The sequence below is a fragment of the Bombus affinis genome, chromosome 10, assembly GCF_024516045.1.
Source record: "Bombus affinis isolate iyBomAffi1 chromosome 10, iyBomAffi1.2, whole genome shotgun sequence".
NCBI lineage: Eukaryota > Metazoa > Arthropoda > Insecta > Hymenoptera > Apidae > Bombus > Bombus affinis.
In genome coordinates this window covers 4,401,065-4,422,913 of record NC_066353.1, presented here as the reverse complement: position 1 = coordinate 4,422,913, position 21,849 = coordinate 4,401,065, and the positions used below count along the sequence as shown (strand labels likewise).

General features: G+C 38.7%; 1 protein-coding gene across 6 annotated transcripts in view; it reads left to right on the top strand.

Moving 5' to 3' along the window:
* LOC126921455 (mucin-5AC-like) overlaps positions 1-21,849 on the top strand; it is a 331,161-nt gene that overhangs the window by 212,531 nt on the left and 96,781 nt on the right. For all 6 annotated transcript variants that reach the window (XM_050733059.1, XM_050733060.1, XM_050733057.1 and 3 more), the window contains one exon: positions 15,379-15,494. The gene's annotated coding sequence lies outside the window, so the exon portion shown is untranslated. The remainder of the gene's footprint in view (positions 1-15,378; positions 15,495-21,849) is intronic.

The following is a 21,849-nucleotide window of genomic DNA, read 5'->3' as shown; positions in this document are numbered from 1 at the left end:
GACTTCTCCACGTGTGTGCGTGCGTATACACACGAACACGGTTGCCATACATTCGCGTAGTTAGGTAATATGTACCTAATGGCATACTACGTGTTAGCGAGCAGCAGCGCAGAGAGGGTGACGAGAACGATTCACGAGACTCAAGTGTTCGTTTCTACGTCGATTAATCGCTTCCGAGGCAGCAGCCGCATCGCGATGCGCGAAATAACAGCATTGTTAACGCTCGATTCGAAGAAATTTTTCATGCTGACTGTTCTGTTGGAATGGTTGCAGTTTCATGTTATTTAATTACACGGATTTCAGCGTGAAATATGTAGCTCGATTTTTTATATTATTCGAAATTATATTCTTTCCTTTGTTTGAAAAGGTTGAATATGTTAATTAAATTTGTGTATTATGCGTGTATTTTTTCATATACATTATTTATTTGTTATTCGAATTTTCCAAATTAAAAGATGACATTAAATATGAACAATGTTGGTAAAATACGCGAGATGATCTTTCTGGAAGAGTGAGAGGAATATTCACTAGTTTATTGATTTGTTTGATATAAACAGCATCTTTGGTTCAATTCTATTATCTTTCCAACCATTAAGTTGTTAAGCTTTATGAAATTATGAATGGAAATTTATAGTAGAAGAAGGGACAGATGTAAATATCTGTTGGAATATTTAACGAGACAGGACGGATTCTCACCGCAAATGTAACAATAAATAACCATATCCAGAGCATCCTAAATTCAATTACAGGCATCCTTCACCGCAATCAAATTTCAGTCATCCCATCTCTCCGTTTTCCAAAATATTGTACGTTACTGTATTATTACTAAACTGTGGATATTTATAAAAATTCTTATTTTTATGCTCATAATCAAAGAAATGAAATTACAATGATTACTATATTTTAGACGTTTTGTCTGTTTATATCCTTTTGCGTTAAACTTCTAAAATCCCATAGTATTAATTGTAGAATAACAAACGCTACAAATAATATCACAATAACAATTTCTACAATTGTACACCTTAACACTGATGCGTTAATCGTTATGATCACCAGTGTGGCAAGCTGCGCCCCATAATCAAAAGATTTATACTATAAAACTGCAAGCAAAATAAAATATGCGATAATTATAATTCGCAGTTTAATTATGCTGTGTCACTGTCGATGTTTTGTCCCAGACGAGCATGGTTTCGCAATGTACGATAGATTATCGGTCCGAGTAAAATAAAATGACATTATCGCGTACCGGTCGATGAGTCGAGACGAATAAATCCAGTGATACGAAGCTCGACCTCGATCGGCGCTCTCTAGCCGGTGTCGGCCGAGCTTTATTTATTGACAAGGCACAGACGTTATACATCGAGCGTTAATTAACCGTTGGAAATTACCGATTAAAGGCCGATCGCTGGCACGCGCGACCGCTTTGAAACGTGGCGCTATTGCTCGCCGGGGAAAACGCCATCTAGCTTTTGTGAAGTCACTTTTAACCATTGTAATTCAATTTCGTAGCCCGACCATATCGCAGCCTTTGAATTGCCCAGTTGAAAAAAAGTTTGATTTTTCTCGTGTGCCAATAGTTAATTAATTCGAAACGAGACTCGGTAATTTTCTCTGATAAGTCGAAATCTAGAGCTCTTCAAGATTTTTTTTAAACGAGCTATTGTCGAATTTCTATGTCAAGTGTAAGATCAGTTTGCGTGAGAGGTACACTAATTTCGAATGTGGTTGGAAATTTTTTATGGTGATATTCTATACAAATCTTTTTATTAAAGGAAGCACAGAATACAGGAGGTTAAAGACGAGATTTGGTCAACCTCGTCCTCGATTTTGAAAACTTAGAAGATTAACGCAAGTTTCTTTATTCGTGAAATTTTCTTTTCCCTCGTAAATTACGATTCATGTAAGTAGTAGTGGGCAGTCACAGACTGATCGCGCAAAAACCACTATACCAACCGTTTAAAAGCGATTTGATCAATTTCCTAAATTAAAAACTACAGGAAAGTGACGATGTTAAAAACACTGTTTTTCAAATTTACGTCATCTTTGATGAATGGACTTATGAACGTAAGTAATTGATTTCTTGAAAACACGCTGAATATTAATCAAATACTTATAAAATGAAATAAAATTAAAGAAATTAAAGAGAAAAGATTTGACTTTCCTCGAGCGCCAATCGTTAATTAATTTGAAATAAGACTCGGTAATTTTCTCCGATAAGTCGCTCGATGAATACTGTTGAGAAAATAATTTCTATCGGTTATTTTAGTTTTATACCGAATTTTCTCTCATTCGTGATTCAATCGATTAATTTCTTTGTGTAGTTCCTTGCGTAGTTTTAGTTTTCCATACTTTGCTTCGTTTACTTGCACTAAAATAATGTACTTGTAAATGTTCATGTAATAAAAACATTTATCTATCCTTACGATTGTCTACATGGATATTCGAATATACTTACTAATGTTTATACAATGAAAACTATGCTATAATACATATTAATATAATTATAATAATAATATACCTACTAAACGAAGTTACTAATATTCATACAATAACAATTATATTTTGAAATTTAAAAGCTGGACAAAAATTTCATATAGACACAAAATCAAACATTACTCTACTCATATTGAATCAACGTTTTCAAGCTTTCAATGAAATATAAAATATGAAACATCGTCTAGTGCGTGCAAATTATCCCTCAGCAACCTCATACATAAATTAATCTTTCGCCCCACGAAACACAATTAGTACACTTAACCTCTACAAAGAACTCAATTCTTAAAAAGCAATTTTCCCTTTTATCTCCAACTCACCTATCTCGAGCATGTACCATGGGTCAAAAAAGTATTGACACGCTCTCCTGTTTTAAATACCTTTACATATTAAAGTGATGCAAAGATATATTAAATATGTAATGATATTCTAAAAAAGAAGAGAGTGTGTCTATATATTTTTCATCCATTGTACTAAAAACTCATCGAACTTGTGCAAAGCCATTATCTCATACCGGCATGGTATCACGTATACATTATCGCCGCAATTGTACGTGGAGGAGGATCAACGGTGCCAGATTGAGCGGGACCAATAAATAACGCTTAACATACCATTAATAAAATGATTTTTAGCCGGGCGCGCGGTCTCTGGACAGAGCGGGATTTACCGAGGCCTTTGTACGCGGCCGGATCGGGATGATAATTTCTAGTATAATTTTGGAGCATCGTTGAACAGCGATCGCAAGCGCGGTGGTTTCTGGCATGGATTGGCTCCGGCGTGGTTCCATCGACGGGTATTTTGATATATGGTCCAGCCAAATCGTATTCAACATTAACGTCGAACGCCGTTTCACCACGGCTCACGAGCACCGTTGCGGCGGCCGGCGTCGCTCTCGTGGATGAGCGCGCGTGCCCGTCCCGTTAATTCCGCATTACGCGTGATTAGCGCGACGTTAACATCCACGTCGGAACACGGCCAACGTTTGGTGACCCTCCGACGCGAGGGGGGATGTTGGGACAATGAGTTGTTCCTTTGTTGTTTCCGTTTTAACGATATTTTTGTCTGCTCGAAAACTTTTCTATTTTCTGGATAGTTAGAATGATGTTTACGAGCACAATGAATTTACTCTGGTATTATTAATCTATATTATGGTTTATTAAAATATAGACAGCTTCTAAATATTTCATTTTAGTACTATTGAGGATACAAGATTATCCTCGATTTACGATACGGATAGCCCATTTGGTATCTCATTTGGTAAGTTTCCACATTGCGCATTACAAGGTCTACAACTTGGACCACGTCGACAACTTGATTAGCATCTTAAGCGCTCGACGGGTCCGCTCAATAGCAAACGACGTGTCATAAACTTCGACTACAGACCATCGGACAATGTCGCTAATAGGATGTTACGCTACGCACCCTCGACCAGGTACGCACCAGACGCACCACTTGCGAGACATTTAGACAGTCACAGGATTGGACAGTCACACAGATTCCCATCTCACAGGAAACGTCGACGAAAACCCATCCCTTAGACCAACACCTAGAATGTAAGCACCAGCCGCTTCGAGAAAGGATTTATGTTCAACACGCTCTCGCTTACGTTTAAACTGTCTTACTTACGTTTCATACTTCTGACGTTTCATACTCTTACGTTTATACCGAACACTTTAAGCAAACGTACAAATCACAAGCATACTAGAAATCTTGAATCTCCCTTCACCTTGAGCGTTAATATCGTTCAAGGTTCGCAACCGAACAATTGCAATTTAACTGATCGCCACCTAGTTGGGAGATCGAAACAAATACTCAACTCATTCTTTGCGGAATAATCTTCTTGCGGAAGTTAAAATTGTGTTAATGAAAAAGGTCGTTCTTTGCTTCTATTTTTCACTTGAAAAGTTACTATGAAGTGTTGAACATGTTAGAACCATTATATCAATTACACGATTACAATTGTAAGAAGCACTGAAGATTTCAAACGCGGAAATGTTACGTTTTTTCCATGATAGTTCCCGAATCAAATTTCTCTATCCGGTTATCAAATCGATTTGATCACAGGAGCTCTGCAAGAATAGACACGATCCCGGAAGATGGAATTTTCGGATCGGAGTCGAATCAGCGCGAGAATCCAATTCCATCGATGGAACGAGGTGTGCAAGAATAATATTCTTTATTTCGACTATTTCTCGACGGGAGAATTATAGCGGTGGATCACGAATGCTATTATACAACGAGGGAAACGGCTATGTAAATCGAACGAAGAAACGCCTCCGTTTCGTTCACGAGGAGGAAACGAAGCGGAGGAGTTTTCAAGGCTGCCTCGGAGATTTATCGAGCGTCTTGATCGATCCACAAGTTGCTGCTCGAGGTATCGTCGAGCGCGGACTTCACACAACGACAGAAACGTCGCCACCTTTCCGATATACATGGTCGCACATAAATCATGAAAACGTGCACGTCTGATGTTTAAATTTTCAACGACCGTTTGTATGTATACAATTACCGTATGTATACTGTACCTTCGACTAGTGGGTCTTTATCCTCTGAAACTTGAAAACATACGTTCAACCGTTAAATTAAAATTCGAGTAGATGCACGATCAAAAATCGTTTTTTCAAGGCATTGTGTCGCAGACAAGTTTTGTATTCAGTAAACGTAAGGTAAAATAATAAAACTGTGTTTGCACGTATTGTCATTGTAATAACACTGATTTTTACTCTTTTAAGAATTTTTTTAAGAACTCTTTTAAGAACTCTTTTTTTCTTAACTCTAAGATTGCATCCCTTTCATTTCACAGTCGAGGATGTAACTGTAATTACATCAATAGTAATCGCCAATAACGTTAATACGACTTGATATAAATGACGTAAATACAATAATACGTATCTCTGTTAGATATCATTTCATAAAACAAAGAAGTTGTCAACATTGAGAAAAATATCGGCGAACAACGTAAGTAACGCAAGGAACGACGATCGTAGACAGTACATTAACAAACACCTCTGGCGCGTTTCGTTAAACGTCTCCGGCGAAGTTGGCCAATTGAATTTCACGCGGAGGTCGGGCTTGGAATCTCGAATGCCGGAGGATCGCGTTTACGATTCCAACAGCGCGCACGCGGATGCTGCCCGTAACGGTTCGACTGGAAGAGCAGCATTGAAATAAATGTAAATTGTAAGGTGACGTCGCCGACGAAGTTTCGTCTCGCCCTTCGCGATCTTCCGTTGTCTGTTTCGCTCTCTTCGTCTGTTGCTGTCGGATCGACCAATTAACACTGCGCCATGGTCGAATTTAACTCGACCGCTGTTCGTTATCGTCAAGTTAACTCCGCGCGCGTGAACCTCTCCTTGTCGCTGAGAATCAAAAAGCGAGATGGACAAGTTGACCGGCTGGAAACGAAGCTTGAGAATCTGCTTTCCTCTTTTATTAAGGTAGGTTTTCCGTAGAAGGAGAACCGGATCACAAGCTACGGCAATTAGCGAGACGATCCCGACGTTGGGCAACGTAACGTTCGATAATTCGTGAAAAGTTGGCTTTCGCCGCTCCGCTATTTACAGAAACTTTTTTGGCTTTCGTTCGCTTTAGGATCTTTGAAGTGAATGGAGTAAGTTTGGAAGGTAATTAAAGGACCCGGAAGTTTTAGCGAGAAACATTGGAGTTTTATACGGTGAATAGCTCAACTCGTTGATTGACGAGAGAAAACGTTGTTTTATAGAATATTGTAGTGTTGCATGGAAACTTTCTAGACGAATTAACTCCATGAAACTGGTCATACGAGTGTTAACTATTAATGTACGATTGTTATTACTAGATTTGATAAAGTCATGTTACGTTTCGCAACCTGCAATATACAATAAATAAAAGCCAAACTGATCAACTCTAACTTTCGTAAGTTTCTGAATTTCATTATCCGGATACGTAATTAGTATCGATCATTTCAAGGAATCAAACTATTTACTTCCACAGTAAGTTCCTAAAAAACTGCAACATTCAACATACTTTCTCTTACTCTTGGATTTATGAAGTTAATCAATCCTGAACAGCTGATATAAAAATAAAATATTCAAAGTATTGTACAGACATAACGAAAGCCGTATTTCATTAACTCTTTACAAAAACAGCTAACCATTGGTGAAAGTTATTACTCCAAACCAGCCGATCGCCACAGTGTTAAAACTTGGATTATAAATCTTTCAATCGTTTTCTCATACGTTGAAAAATTTCCATCGTGTTTCGCTGATTCAGCGCGGATTAGCGATTTGCTTGGATCGTTATACGTTTTTTGATGGACGATAGCGATTCCGACGGGCGGTTCTCCGGTTGGCTTAGGAATCTCGAATGACAAATCGAGTGCGAAAGGGAAGACGAAAGGGAGAACTAAGAGCTGTGACGATCGATCGTACGCGAAAGAAGGAACGCGGTGAGCAGAGAAAAGGAGGGTTAAAGGCAGCCATGACCGTTTTCTTTTCTGCGCCTGACCTCTGCCCCCTGACCTATTTTCCCATCCTTAGCGCGACGATTTTCCCTTTCCCTCGTGCATTCTTTAATGTCGGGATCTTGAAGGATCGTTAATATCGAGACTTCTATATGCCAACTATTGAGATCGTTCCTGAAATCCAATAAAAGTGACGTTACAAACGTTAGTAGTTGTTTAACCAGCCTTTTCCTCTCATTCGTTTGTTTCATTCATTCTCCGAGAATCGGTTTTTGTGTACTAGTGAATTTAAAGGTTTGAATAAATCGTAGGCGATCGGAAGCGCAATTGGCCGCTCGTACTGTGCGCTTTTTTTCACTAGGTTCCTTTGTCCTTCTGTTACTAGTAAATCCCCCGTTTGACCGCAACCACGAGCTGGAAAACACGATTTCAATGATCGAAGGTTTATCGGTGCAAGCACGACTTTCCTGGCGCAATCAGTACAGTCTAGTTGCTCGAGGACATCAATCAAATCGTTTCGAATCGCGTGTAGCATTACTTTGAAAGATCCGATCACGCAGAATAGTTTCGTGTGCTTAAAATCGTCCTTGGGCTTTCTAACAATTTCACGAATTGTTCTAAACTAATTTTTATGTGACGCCGTTTCAAGGATATGTTGTTGTAATCTTACTACAGAATAACAAAAATATCTCTTTCTTCAATCGCAACAATAATTTTCCAAGAAATTTATAACATAGCACATCATAAATAAAAGATTTTATTCTTGCAATACTACCATAGAAATCTTCTTTTCTTTGTAATAATGTTGCAAGCATTCCATGATAAACTCGACAATATGCTTGTAAGAATATGTTTTTAAGCGCTGTAAGATCGTAGTAATTACGTCGCGATTGCACCGCTGACGTATGTTTGTTTTGCAACGATGTTACAACAAGATCCCAAAAATTTCCGCACGCAAAACGAAATAAAAACGCGGAATAGACTGCAAGCTGTAAATTCGCATATGGGCGTAGAAAGTTGGATATTCGTAGTACTAAAATATTTGCAAACATGTCGCGGAAAACCGTGGTGTGCAACCATCGTGTAACACGTAACGTGAACCTAATTATACACTAGACCAACGTTACCATTATTGTTACGTTTCTACCTTGAGTTTATTTGCGTTGGTAAAGCGAAGCTCGTTCGGCGCAACCGTAGTAGAAACTTTCGTTTTTTCTTTCACCGACCGCGAAGCTGCACTTCGTTTGTATATTTGCGGCTTGACCAGGACTATTTGTATAATTCCCCACGTAAAGACAATGAAGATTACTCTGTCGTAATAATCTACTGTTGCTCGTTGCCCGACGGTAATCAGCGGCGTCCCAGGTCAGACACGGGGAGAAAGTAGTTGCGGCCGTTTATTGTCCGGCCTCGGGCTGCCTGGAACGTCCGGAGCTACTTGATAATCGACCTCGACCAACAGTTACCGGGGAACCTATGTTACGAGGCTCTTCAACCAGAGATCTTTAAGCAGGCATACGTAGGAATTTGTAATTATAATGTAAACTACTCTTGCTTCATAATTCTTTTGTGCTTTTAAGTCTGATATACTCTGAGTTATTTTTTATTTTATCGTGTTTTGTGCATCGTTAACAAATTTTTTAAGTTCGAGAACGAATATAATATTTGTTCATTTCCTATTAAAGTTTTAGGTCAGTCATTAGTGAATTTCTGTTTTAATTTTAACTTGTTTACTGAAATAAAACCGAAATTGGCACGTACAATTTTGAGGATCTCAGCGAAGATTTTATTTTAAACCTAGAATATTATTTACTTACAAGGAGGATATTGTATCCTGGTAATTCACGATTCCTTAATTGATGAACTTCACCTATAGATTAGAAAATCTTAGAAATTCAAAATAAGATATTCGATGCAATAAAATTCGAAGAAGAAGCGAGTATCCAGTTTGGTTTCACTTAATAAAAACGCGAATTCACACAAACGCCTACAGACTACTGACAAAATATATACACTACTACAGCGATACGTGTATAAAGTAAGATACAACAAATACACGACAGAATACTAATAAAATACCATATAACTGTACATAGATACCTACATAACTTCAAACTCGTGCCACTACAGCAGAATTGCATCACAAATTGTCAACTCACATTTTAATCGAGCAATAAATCGATGAGCGCGTCGATAGTTCCGCGTATATACGTCCTTTAATTTGAAAAATATATTGCGGCCTCGCTAAGCAATTTAAAGAAACTAAAATCGTCCTCCGATTCGATCGGAGCGCGCCATCAATTTTTTCGCACTGGCGCACATTCGTGTCCGAACTACAAATTGTTAGGTGTTTCGAACGCGGCGCAGTATCCGTCTGTTTCCTCTGTTTGCGAGCGACAACGAGCGGTTCCGTCATTGCCACGAAATATCAGTACGGCTGGCTGACCGCGTCATAAGCGCGCGTCATGCTCGTTGAGCGAACACGCGTCGCTCGTGCTTGCGGCGCCAGCTGATTTTCACTAACCATCGGATTTGGATTCCAATCGACATTCTCGCGGAAACGAGCTTGCCGCTCGTTTTCGTGCTACCGTATCGGAGAACCGATTCAGTAGAATCATTCAATGTCGAAGCGGGATCGAAATATGCTTCTACGTGGCGTGACAAAAGTTTTCGCGGACAAAGATAAATAGTAGAAAGTTGCTCGAACTATTGAAGGTGTACGTTCATCGTTCATACTATAGGATCCGGGAATTGGAAATGAAGATTTACTGTTACTTACGGACGGACTATCAATCATACTTGCTGCGCTTGTAGTTGGACGTCTGATCATTAGGCGAGAGATGGTGTTGAATTTTTTAAAACTTGGATTTTGTTCAAGGGAATATTTTTGTGGTTGATGTAAAAGTTTGTATAAGTTCGTTCCATGTCCCAAAAAGGAACAGGAATTTCTACGGTATCTTTCCATGCAATCTGAGATGCCTTAATGCACGATGATCCTGAAAGTGTGATACAAATTAAAAGAAAAAGATTTCTGATATTAAGATAGATCAAAGATATAAAATAGAATATTTTATGTTTGGCGTGCGAATCGATTTTGAATATTAAATAAATCTCCATTCAATTGACAATTAATTTAGTGTATATAATCTAGCTGCTCGTCGCTGTTTCTATTTATATTCGTAAACAGTCAGTCAGCTGAAATAGTTCCTGGATGAAGATATATTTAACAGATGTAAATCAATGTCACAATTAACGAAAATTTCTCAAAATAACCCGACTGAATGGACAAATCAATAAATATCTGAAAGAAACCGAATCAAGAATCGTTTTAATTTTATCTTCCTGATATCAAATAAATAGGAGGTGATTATCGATGAATTATAATTCATTATCGATGGCCTCATTCATCGTTTGCGTAAGAATCGCTCTCATTGTTTACGGCTCGACAAAAAGGAAAACTACGAGACTATGTTCATGTAACCGTGCAACACTGTATATTAACGATCGGTATTCGATTCTCACGTTTGTGCAAATCAATCATCGAAGCTATAATACAGCGAAGAATACAACGTATATAAGACATCTCATCGCGAATTTAGGAAAATTAAATAAATCGAAACGACGAGTTTCCAGGAACCGTTCAAAAATATTAGCATATTTAATGGATAACGATTCTCTGTCTAATCTGCTTAAAACACGATGAGAAGCTCAATCCGGTGGAGATACGAGCTCGCATGAAATACCATAGAATATTGAATTCGACTTCGTAGCCGAAGCACTTGCGGTCTATTAACTAATTAACTATTAACTGATTAACGCGTTGGCTATTACGGTGGTTATCGGTGATTCTCTTACTAAATTTTTTAGTACGATTAAAATAAGATAAATTTCACGAATTAAAAAATGTTCAACGACATGAATGATCTAAATAATATTGTCAGAGAAAGTTAACGGTATATTTAAGTCTATGTGTGGCCCTTAGGCCAAAATATATAAAATCTGCGCAGCAGTTAACGTGTTCGCCAGGTTAATCGACGTCACTTTCGAAGAATAAGAATCCTTTGTTATAATATTTATATACGTTCCTCAGGCGAAGCAGCCGAAGAAGAGATCGATCAACAGTGACCTGCGAATCGCGATGAACCCATAAAAATTCATTTTAACGTCACGTTCACTTTCTTCATTTGTTCGATGTTTTACACTTCTTTTTTAATCGTCCTTTTATCTTCCTCGTACTTTTTCTCTCATGAAAAGGTATGAAGTGAAATTGCGAGTTGATATGCGCGAGACGATTAAGTCCTTATAGACGCGAGTCGTTTCATTTCAACGTATCATCTCTTCAGCAGATAATAATTCATGCATTTCTCTAGCGAACAATTAACGCGTCCGTTAACGATCCTGTGATTTTTATGACTTCCACCATCAGTTGCGAATTTCTGTTCCCGTACTGTTATATGCAAATACCTAAAACGGACAAGTTTTAGGGACAGTATCGTTGAAACTTGTATACGCAGAGTTATAACAACATCTCGGAAAGTTCCGAACTGTCAGAATATTACGTCATCGAGCCTCGGATATTCATCGTTAAGCGAGCGTCTGCGTCAAAATGCGCGACTGCTTATTACGTCAGACGTTTGTCGTCAGACCGGCCACCGCGTTATCGCTGTTCCCAACGTAATTTTGAACCACGATATCTTGTGCGTATCATGCACGTCGTTTTACAGAAGTTATTTACAGTTGGATCTATCGCTGAACAGATTTTGTCTTTTTTAAAAGTACTTACATGAGTCATTCACAGGCCAATGTGGTTCATTCCACTTTTTGAAATTTTTAAAATTTTAGTGCCGACCTCTTAATACTAGAACTACGACACCAGTCAAATTAACTAGTTTTACAATTTTATTTATAAATTCCTACTTCATGTTATATTTTTCTTTCGCAATGATATAATGACTTTCGCAACGATAACTAAAAGAATAATATAATGAATTTTATTTTGTTTTTTATGTATTCAAACTCAAAATAATTTTATATCAAGGCTACTTATACCAGTACCAGTCAAAATGATTGGTACTCGTCAAAGTGTAAAAGGGTTCTGCAATCTATTTATCGAACTCCAATTAACCAGTTTCCTCGTTTTGTACAATTTCCCACACGTTTTTAAAATATTTACTGCGTATCATTCGATATGACGATATCAGTTACCGGGAAAATTCTGGATCGATCGCTAGATCGCTAGATGCTAACACTAGAAATGCCACACCAATCAAAATGACTGGTTCTACAATTTTATAAATGTGTCAATCCTCGTTTAGGGATCATGGACTCAGATGGATTAATAATACCAAAAATGTACTATATAACATGGAAATTCTACCAAATGTCCAAATTGGACAAATTGTGAATAAAAATAAATAAATAAAAAAACATAACATGGAATTCCTTCTGTAAGAAAATAATAAATCAATAAATATAAAAATATTCTATTATTGCGTATTTTTTAAAGACCAGTCATTTTGATTGGTTTTGGTAGAAATAGCTTCGTGTTAACTATCGATAGTTCTAGTGTTAAGATATATTGATACAATTAGTTTGTTTTATATAATTTCATGAATTTTCTCTACTTCTTGATTTGTGAATTTAACCGATTTAGCAAATATGAGGCTCGCATGAAAATAACGACGCGTAGAACTTTTAACGTGGAAGAGACGTTATGGCACGTTCCGTAGTATCATTCGTGTATATCGTTGACCCATCGACTCAGCAAGATTTCATCGTAGTCGTTCCCCAAAGGATGGACGGTTTTCGTTCAGATCGGAAGCTTATCGCAGTCTCTCGACGATCATCCCCTATTTTCTCTCCCTCTTTCCTTCGTGCCTGATTCTCGGTCGATGCGGGCCAACCCTCGTTCGTCGGATAGAGACAAAGCGTTCCAACATAAATAATTTATCTGGGAAGCGAGCTTCCTCGTAGCAACGGTGTGCGTTGCATTAAATATGAAATCCAATATAAACTTTTCCTACGATGGCAAGCAACTTGGCTTTCCTCTCTTCCAATGACCATTACACGAACGTCTGTATAAACGAAAATGTTGAATCTCCTAACAATCGTTGTTTGATTCGACGAAAAGCATTAACCGTTATCGTTAATTAATCGCGGCTGTTGTTCCAATCGACTGTGAAAAGCAACGACAACGCAGTAGTTAATGAAAATATTTAACCATCTGACTAATTTGTAGCCGTTATTAACCAATCCGGTTATTTGCAGCGTTGCTACACTTTGATCTGTTGCATGTCAGAGAATACGAATTAATTTGGAAAACAATTAACGCTGTGAACGCAGACGCGTTCACGGTGTGACGAGTGAAACGACTCGCTTCCGTTGTGAATTATATTATTTATGCGGGGCGCGTTGTGCGAGCTGGATTTAAACGCGGACAAAAAGAAACTGTACGTTTACTGGTCGCTAGTAATTTATTTAATTAATTGCGAGGGCAACTTTCATTTTGCGATCAAACGTATACTTTTAATTCGTTCTTGAATATAAATATAAAAAAAAGGGAAGAGAGACGAAGAATTGAAATGTAATTTATACTTTTGTATTTAAAAATTGAAAAGCTCTACCGTGGGTATAATGTAAAATGTAAAGTTTATATTTCGATTTATATATCACAGCTATAGTTTTCAATTATATTCAAATATATGTAAGATTAGAAATACCAATATTTATGACCATACATAATTTTCGAAATTTAACTTCTTGACGCCAGATTTCGTATCTTCGTACCTGTAGATTATGCATTTACCTATGTACAATGACAAGTGTCACCTTATGTCATCTTATTCATTTTTTTGAAGTTCGAGATGGAAACGTAGAGACATTTTGAATTTTATTTTATTTATATTGACATAGGAAGTATCCGTCGTTCTTCTGACAATTTGTGACAATTACCACTTCAAAATTTGGTTCTATGCAAACTACCTGAAATTGACTTACATCAAAAGGTTAATCAGTAATTACCAACCACCGAGAACTCAATTTCTGTCAAGACTATTCAATTGAAGAAACGACGCGTAGGAATTACTTGAAATTACTAGAAATTGAATCGAACTAAATTCTGGGACGTTTGAAAAAGTTCAATCGTACGCTTCGTGCCATAACGGTTACCAAGACTAATGGCAGCAGCCACTTATTGTTGGCCGTTTTTCCGCGTCGATCGTGCTTCCTCCGCGTGACCAAGGCCGGACGAGGGTAAAACGTATATTGATGTTCAATCGTACACTCTGCGCCGAATACCGATGCGCTGTACCCGCGGGGTGCAACTCTCGCCCATCAATCCTCGGCGAACCGCTTTCGTTTTTCCTTTTTTTTTCAATATCAAACTTCCAGCGTGTATCTAAAAGCGACATTGTAACAGAAAAAAGGTTCGGTCGACCGGGGCAGAATTTCAAAGCGGGCTTCGAGTATCTACGCGCGATAGGAAATCGTCGAACCGACAAGGAATATTAATAACTTCGCGCTGGTGTTCGGACCTTGCGCTGTCGCTTTTCGAATTTGACAAACGATCGATTTTAGTCGGGCTAAACCGTCGACTTGGACACAGACGTGTATCTGGGATATGGTGTATCATGTGTTTCCGAGTATATAACGTGATTTCGAACCACAGAGGGTCGCTGGAATTCAGAACCCTTGCACTATGTATATTATCCGAGTTGAAGAGCGTCTTCACCGACGAGGGTGGGCCGCTGATTTGCATGTTTATTCAGAGTTCGGCCCGTTCATTACAGAAGTCATGTTTGTTAAACGTCAATTTGAAAGTGTTCCCGCCCGTTAGAATATTATGCGATTCCGTTAAGTGTAACTATACTGCAACTCAGAAATGATTGTACGTGTGGCTTATCCGTAGTTTATATAACATAAAGAAGGCTGTACTTATTCGTTTAATTGAAAATATTCGTGATCTCTTTATTATACGAGAACCAGGACAAATTAGCAAATTTATGCAAGCCAAGTATTACATATAAAAAATGATAAAATTTCATTCTACTCTATTTTACAAATGTATTAAAACGCTGAGAACTGATAACTTAAATATGTGATACGGTTGATTATCCTGGCGTGCAATAGACTATACCATGCAACATAGAACACGACTTACAACCTCATTGTATTCTGAATAAGGTTCATTACCAGTTTGAAGTATGAATTAATCCTTTTCTCGTTTTCCATGCTATAAATCTCGGTATCAACATTGAAACAAAGCAATCTTCCTATGTATTGCACGTCAGTCAGAATAACGCAAGCGATATAAATTTCGTAATATCGTCGGGAAAGCGAACGACAGTCGGTCGCTGGTCCCGAGGACGACGCGTAAGTACTTTGTCACGCAGTGGCGCGACTCTCCACAGCATAAAACTCATTTCGCTTATTTCTCGCTTTTTCAGGATGCAGAGACAAAGCCGGAGTAGCTCGGAGGTGGAGGTTGCGCTTATGCGCCCCGTAAGCACGGCTGGCTAATAGCACACCACGGCCTATCCCTGACACCCTGCAGCCACACCAGGTAGGATTCTCTTTTACCCGGACTTTATGTTTGTCTTTTATGCATCAGTTGTTCCATACGTCATTTTACGCGCCGACTTTACAGCAAATACCCTTCCTGCTTGCCTTTGACGGCAGACAATGCCGAAATCGAACTGTAGCCACCTCTATTTTCGATGCGCGGTCACGTTTCTGATATTTTTGTTTTTGTTGTTTATTTATTTTTAGTCCTTTACAATCCCTTTTAATAGCGAACAACAATAGTTTTAGATTGGGTTAGAATGAATAAGAAGGATTGTTTGATAGGATGTTAGGAAGTGTCGCTTTTATGAGGATCGTTTGCACTGTTTCATCAAAAGAGTACGAGATTACGGGTTGATGAATATAACGAGGTAGTAGTATGTTTAGACCATGTAGAGATTCGATGATCACGTGTAATGAATAATAGCATCAACGCTGTCTACCGTGGGATTTCAGGAACTAATAAGAATACAGATATTAATTACATGGCTGACTGTTACTGTTAATAACTATGCCGTCAGAAACTGTTACATTTAATGACAGAGAATTCGCGAGAACCAGAGCGATCTCCTAGCCATTTCTTATTTGGCCATCTATTTTTAAAAGTACTATATAAAATTCTATCGTATCTTCGAAGTACATGCATAAAGATTCACAACAAATTCCTATAATTGTTTGTTGTGGTCATTCAAAGAGATCATAAAAGAACGTTCAAGGCCATTTACGTTAAGGCGAATCACAAAATCACGTTAAAAATCATCTCAAGATACTTCGGGATTATACAAAATTTACATGATACTCCGATTCCAAGTAATAGATCCGGATTCTTTCATTCATAAGAAAATTAACAAGTCCAGAGTCCATAAAAGGAGTGGAAGGAAATCTTTACGATCTGGAAAAGAACGGTCCATTTGCCCGACAGAAATCGAAATATAACTTTCAAGCGCGATAAACAGTATCGCCGTCAATTTCAGCTGAATGTATCCTCCTTTATTGCAAACCATCGAGCAAGATCTATGGACGGGCGGGAACGCACGAAATCGGTGCCGGCATTAAATCGTGCGGATTGCGTAATAAAACGTTTTTACAACGAGATAAATTTATAACGAAAATTACGGTAATTGAAAGGCGTGCGGGGGTGAGAGAGTTGGCGGAGAGAAGGAGAAAGAGGGGAAAGTGGAGCAAGGACTGCGTGAAATCTTGATACTCTCGAACGATTTGTAGTCTCTGGAGGAACGGAACGAGCCACGGTATAATTTCAAGCGGAGGCGCGTGGTACGCTGCGCCTGCGTTTCCCGCCGGCCGATATCAAGGACGCGTATCCCGATTAAACTTCCACCACTTCTTCCCAGTAATTCATACGCCGCGCTCGAACTTCATGAATCTGAAATTCTAGACGTTTCGAATATTTATCGTAACGCCAGGGTCTGCTCCGCGTGATATTCTCTTCAAACAAACTATTGGATCTTTGGTAATATGGATAAAGCACGACGTAATTTAATCTTTCTGGTGCCAGTAATTACGATGCAACCATGAAGGATTATAGAAAATCAAATCGTGTATCGATGACAAATTTACGATCTTCCGATTCTTGGTGGTTCTTGATGATTCTTCTATGATTGCGATATTGAATGTTCCCCTTGATATTTAATCAAGTATTTTCTTTCTTTTAGATTCCTTGGCATTTTAGTTATTTTCGTGATACAAAAAATTGTGTCAAGGCAAAGTTATTTGGTTCAGGCTAACCGATATTACGACTCATAACTTTTCCCCTGTACTGTTTTGAGTTTTCAAGACAATTGACATTTTTCTAAAGATTGTTAACGTTTTCCTAATAATAGACAAGAATCTATGATATCTTGAATAGAGATAAAACATCTTAGAATATACCTTCAAACTTGAAACGAGCCAGAAAAACAAACATCCACCATCGTGACTCCAAGTATACACGCACCATAGCAAGAAGTTAATCTTCTCAAAGTACGCAGAACTTCCTTTCCCAGTTTGTGATCTGTCTTTAGTTACATCGCAGCGAACAACCCTTCTCGCTCAGCTTCTCTGGAAAGATTCGAAACAGCGTCGCCTCTGGCATCCCCGGCGATCGAACACGCGTTCACCGACCGGAATGGAAAATCGTTTGCGGATAGTATGCGTTTAAATCTCGTCCGCGAAGATAAACGCTTCGCCGGGTCCCCCCTACGGTGAAATATTCTCGGGCAGGATAGGCTGTTTACGGTAATAGTGGGCTCGTCGATTTACAGTAATTTTACACGCGCCTAATTAGCAATTCCGATCGGGTCGCCCCTTCGTTCGGGCTACACGTCTTTCGTAACCGGTTCGCCCGACCGATAATTTACCTGGATCTACCTGGATCTATAGTGTTTATGCACGTTCATAGTATTTGTGCACGCTCATAATGATGCCAGGACAGCGTGTTGAATCAGTAGATACGGAACGTGCAGATATAAGCGGGATAAACTGAAGCGGAATAGAATAAAGTCTTTATTCCCATCTGGGAAGAGAGTCGCGCAACAAAAAGCGTGAGCACATGAAAGGTTATTTAAAACGTAAATATGCAGAAACCGAGTGAAGAGAAAGGGGTGGCCAGGGGGGCTAAACGTAAACCGAAAGCGAGAGGAACGAATAAGAACAAGAAGAAATTAAATAATACAGAAAGACTGGGATTACGGAAATGCTCGCTTATATGGCAACGACGCAAGGAAGAGCAGCGGAAAGAGCACTCGGAAAAGTGCATTCTCCCGGATGGCAAGTTTCAAGTGCGTGACGTTCTAGGGCGTTACTGAGAATCAACTATTTATCCGAAAAAATGGTGCTTTTTCTTTGAAATCACGTACTTTGCGTTATAGCATTTTACTAGGTTGATTAAAAAATTCTATTCTCAGATTACGCTTGTATATTTACAATATTATTTGTCGAAAATCACCAGATAGATGGTTGACGCTAAGCAGAAGTAACAGCGAATTAGAAAGATTATATTGGAAACTACTTCGTAAAAATTTCATTTAAAACAGCTGATTCCTTTTGCTTTCGATGAATAAAAACGATAAAACTTTCCGTAACCTCATAAACATAAAAAACAGTTCTGTATAAACCACAACAACATATATAACATACATAACACTTTTCAAAAAGTTAAAGAGGAACATCGAACCTCACGAAGATGCCAATCCAGCATAATGAGCTAACAAAACGGCGACAAAACGACCATTCGGTGATCAAACCGCGTGTTCGTCCCACAACGAGAATAAATGTAGGTTGTAAGATTGACAGTAAATGTCGAGGAAAAACATTCTGATCGGGTTTGTTCCCCAATGATAAAGTTTCGTCATCTAGACCAGGGTAAAAGGACATTTCATCGATATGTTTCATTGCCTGTAAGACGCGAATGCCACGGAAACTGTGCAGAAGTGGCCTCGCACGCTCGTCGAATAACCGCACGCCGATCCATCCCTCGGCGCCGCCTTTTCATCTTCGCTTCTATCGAGTATACTTTTGTCGTCGCACTGCCATATCGATATTAACTGTTCGACCATATGCTGCGAGCGATCGGACGGCGATCCAGTGTGACCCGAGGAGAATTCACGAATGTAAATTGTATAGTCGATGGGTTCGGTTGCTTTATGGGAGTGGCAAAGTGGTATTGGTCGCGTGCTACGATGTTTCGCATCTCTATCAGCGATCCTTCGGTATTTATAGCGCAACAGATCGCGACACGCGATTCGCGAGCAACATTGTGCGTCAGCGATGCTCAAATTGGCTGCTGCCTCATTTTCTATCGTCCTGTTTTTAGTTTCTTTGTTCTTCATGTAGCGAAAGTGTTTGCCATACTTTATTAAGTGATTCAGAGTTCATTTAAGAGACAATAAATATTCTCTCCATTTTATGATTATAACAAATAGAATATTTGTGTACTTTTTTATTCTATAGAATCAGTGATTCGTTATTCATTAAACAGATATTGAATATATAATTCATAGTGGAATGATATATCGATCGATTAATTTCTATTTAAGAAGTGAATGGAGAGTCTAGTCCTAAACAGAAGATTTTAACGAACGGAACTGTTAGCTATTATCGATAATTAAAACTAAACTCTTGTCTTTCGGAAGATATGATACGATTGCGAGTACGATTTACAGAAATCTCTACAAAGATTCTCGTTATTTCAATGATACAAATAACTGTTTTCGAAATTTAAACGATCAATGTCTTAAATGAACAAAAAGGTGCGCGTTTATCATTCTATAAAGCAGCTCCTTTTACACATAGAATCTAACCCAAAGAGAGAACGGTTGCATTTATGGAGAGCGTTCTCGACCTCACGGTTTACCGACATTGTAGCCCGCAAGCGTAACCAAACATTTCACAAACCTTGTGTATAAAACTTTACGTTCTGCCATCCCTGAATTTATTTATGTCCGTCCCATCCTTAGAGGGTCAACGATACCGCTATGGTCTCGCGAACTCAACGAAACGGTCTCGTAAAAGACACTCAAATCCCATGGACCTAGGCCATGGTAGTTCACCTTGTCTCTCGGTATCTCTCGTTCTTTACTTCTTTCTTTTTCACTGTGAAATAGACGGTTAACCGGAAAATGACTGATGTAGCCGTTTGATAGGTCACTCTGAACGTTCTTGTAGTCACGAAAGCCTTTTGTTGAAACCTAGAACGTGCCCTTTCAACCCAGTGTCCTCCATTTCTTTCGAATTCTCTGCAACGACGGCTCGTTGCACGCACCAGACTCCTATGCTTTTCGAGGTCGAAAACAACCAACTTCTTTTTCCCTCTCTGTGAAAGTTTATCGGATCGTAAGTACGTGTCGGGTGAATGCTGGGGATGGGGACGCGGATGGTATGCAGCGAGGGAACGAGACACGCGGAACGCTAAAGCAATTACGCTACACGCTCGAGCTTAATGAAAAGCGTCAAGCGGTGTAAGCGCGGATCGCCCGCCGTTTAATTATTGCGGCCGGCTTTCTCACGAGAGAAAAATGCCCGCGGAAACATCGAGTTTCGCTGAATCAATTAACTGTTCGCTAATCGACGTCCGAGTAATTCGATCATCACGCGGTTTAGTCACTTGAAACTATTAAATCTGTATTCTCTTTCTGATCTTATTGAAATAGAATACGAAATTGTGTCTAGATTGACTTAGTTAATTTAAGGGTATCTGAATGAAAAATGTGTGAAACATAAGGGGAAGATGATAATGGAAATCTACCGTAAGAATTTTTGTTACACCATGGTTAGATATATGAAAAATAATTCTGAAATTTAAAGGTACGGTATGAAAATACAAAGGACGATACGATATGAAAGAATTTAAGAGCTAATTTAAGAACACATCTTTCTTTATTTTACAATTTCCCTTACTTCAAGCAAACTGTTCCTACATGATAATCTCGGGACATATTCAGTCACGCCTACTTCTCCTACGCATCTCTAGCTCTTGAGATCCATTCATAATACGCAACCGCACGAAATCCTCATTCTAATATTACATAATAATTGTATAATAACTTGGTTTACCGTTAATGCATAAATTTGATTGATTTTAATCTAGTTTACACTAATCGTAAAGAGCAACTACCAGGTATCTAAATATAAAACCGGAATTTTTGTATAGAAAATACACGTTTATTGTATGAAAATGATCAAAAATATTTTATTCGAAGTATTGCCCATCGCTAGCTATACATTTTTCCCACCTGTCTGACAATTGGTGGATGCCACGCCAAAAAAACTGTCGCTCTTTTGAGGCAAACCAGTCATCGAGGCATTTTCGTACATTTTCGTAAGAAGTGAAGTGCTGGTCAGAAAGTGCGTGTCCCATCGATGCAAATAAATAGTAATCGGATGGAGCCATGTCTGGTGAGTAAGCCGCGTGCAAAAGTATTTCCCAACTGAACGCTTCAACCGTTTCCTTGACCGGTTTTTCTGTATGTGATGGTGCATTATCATGAAGCAAAATTACTTTGTGTTGCCTTTTTTGATATTCTGGTCGTTTTTCACGCAAAACTTGATTCAAATCGATCATTTGTTGTCGGTAGCGCTCAGTATTAACGATTTCGCCAAGTTTTAACAGCTCATAATAGATCACACCCTTCTTCTACGTTTTTCGTTCCTCACGTCAAAATTGCCACTTCTGAATTTTTTAAACCACTCAAAGCACTGTGATTTACCAAGAGCATACTCGCCGTAAGCTTCGACAAGCATTCGATGCGATTCTGCAGCAGTTTTCTTCAAATGGTAACAGAAAATCAATGCTGTCCGCAAATCGTAGTTTCCAGGCACAAAATTCGACATGTTCAACGGTATTACAAACTATGCTGTTG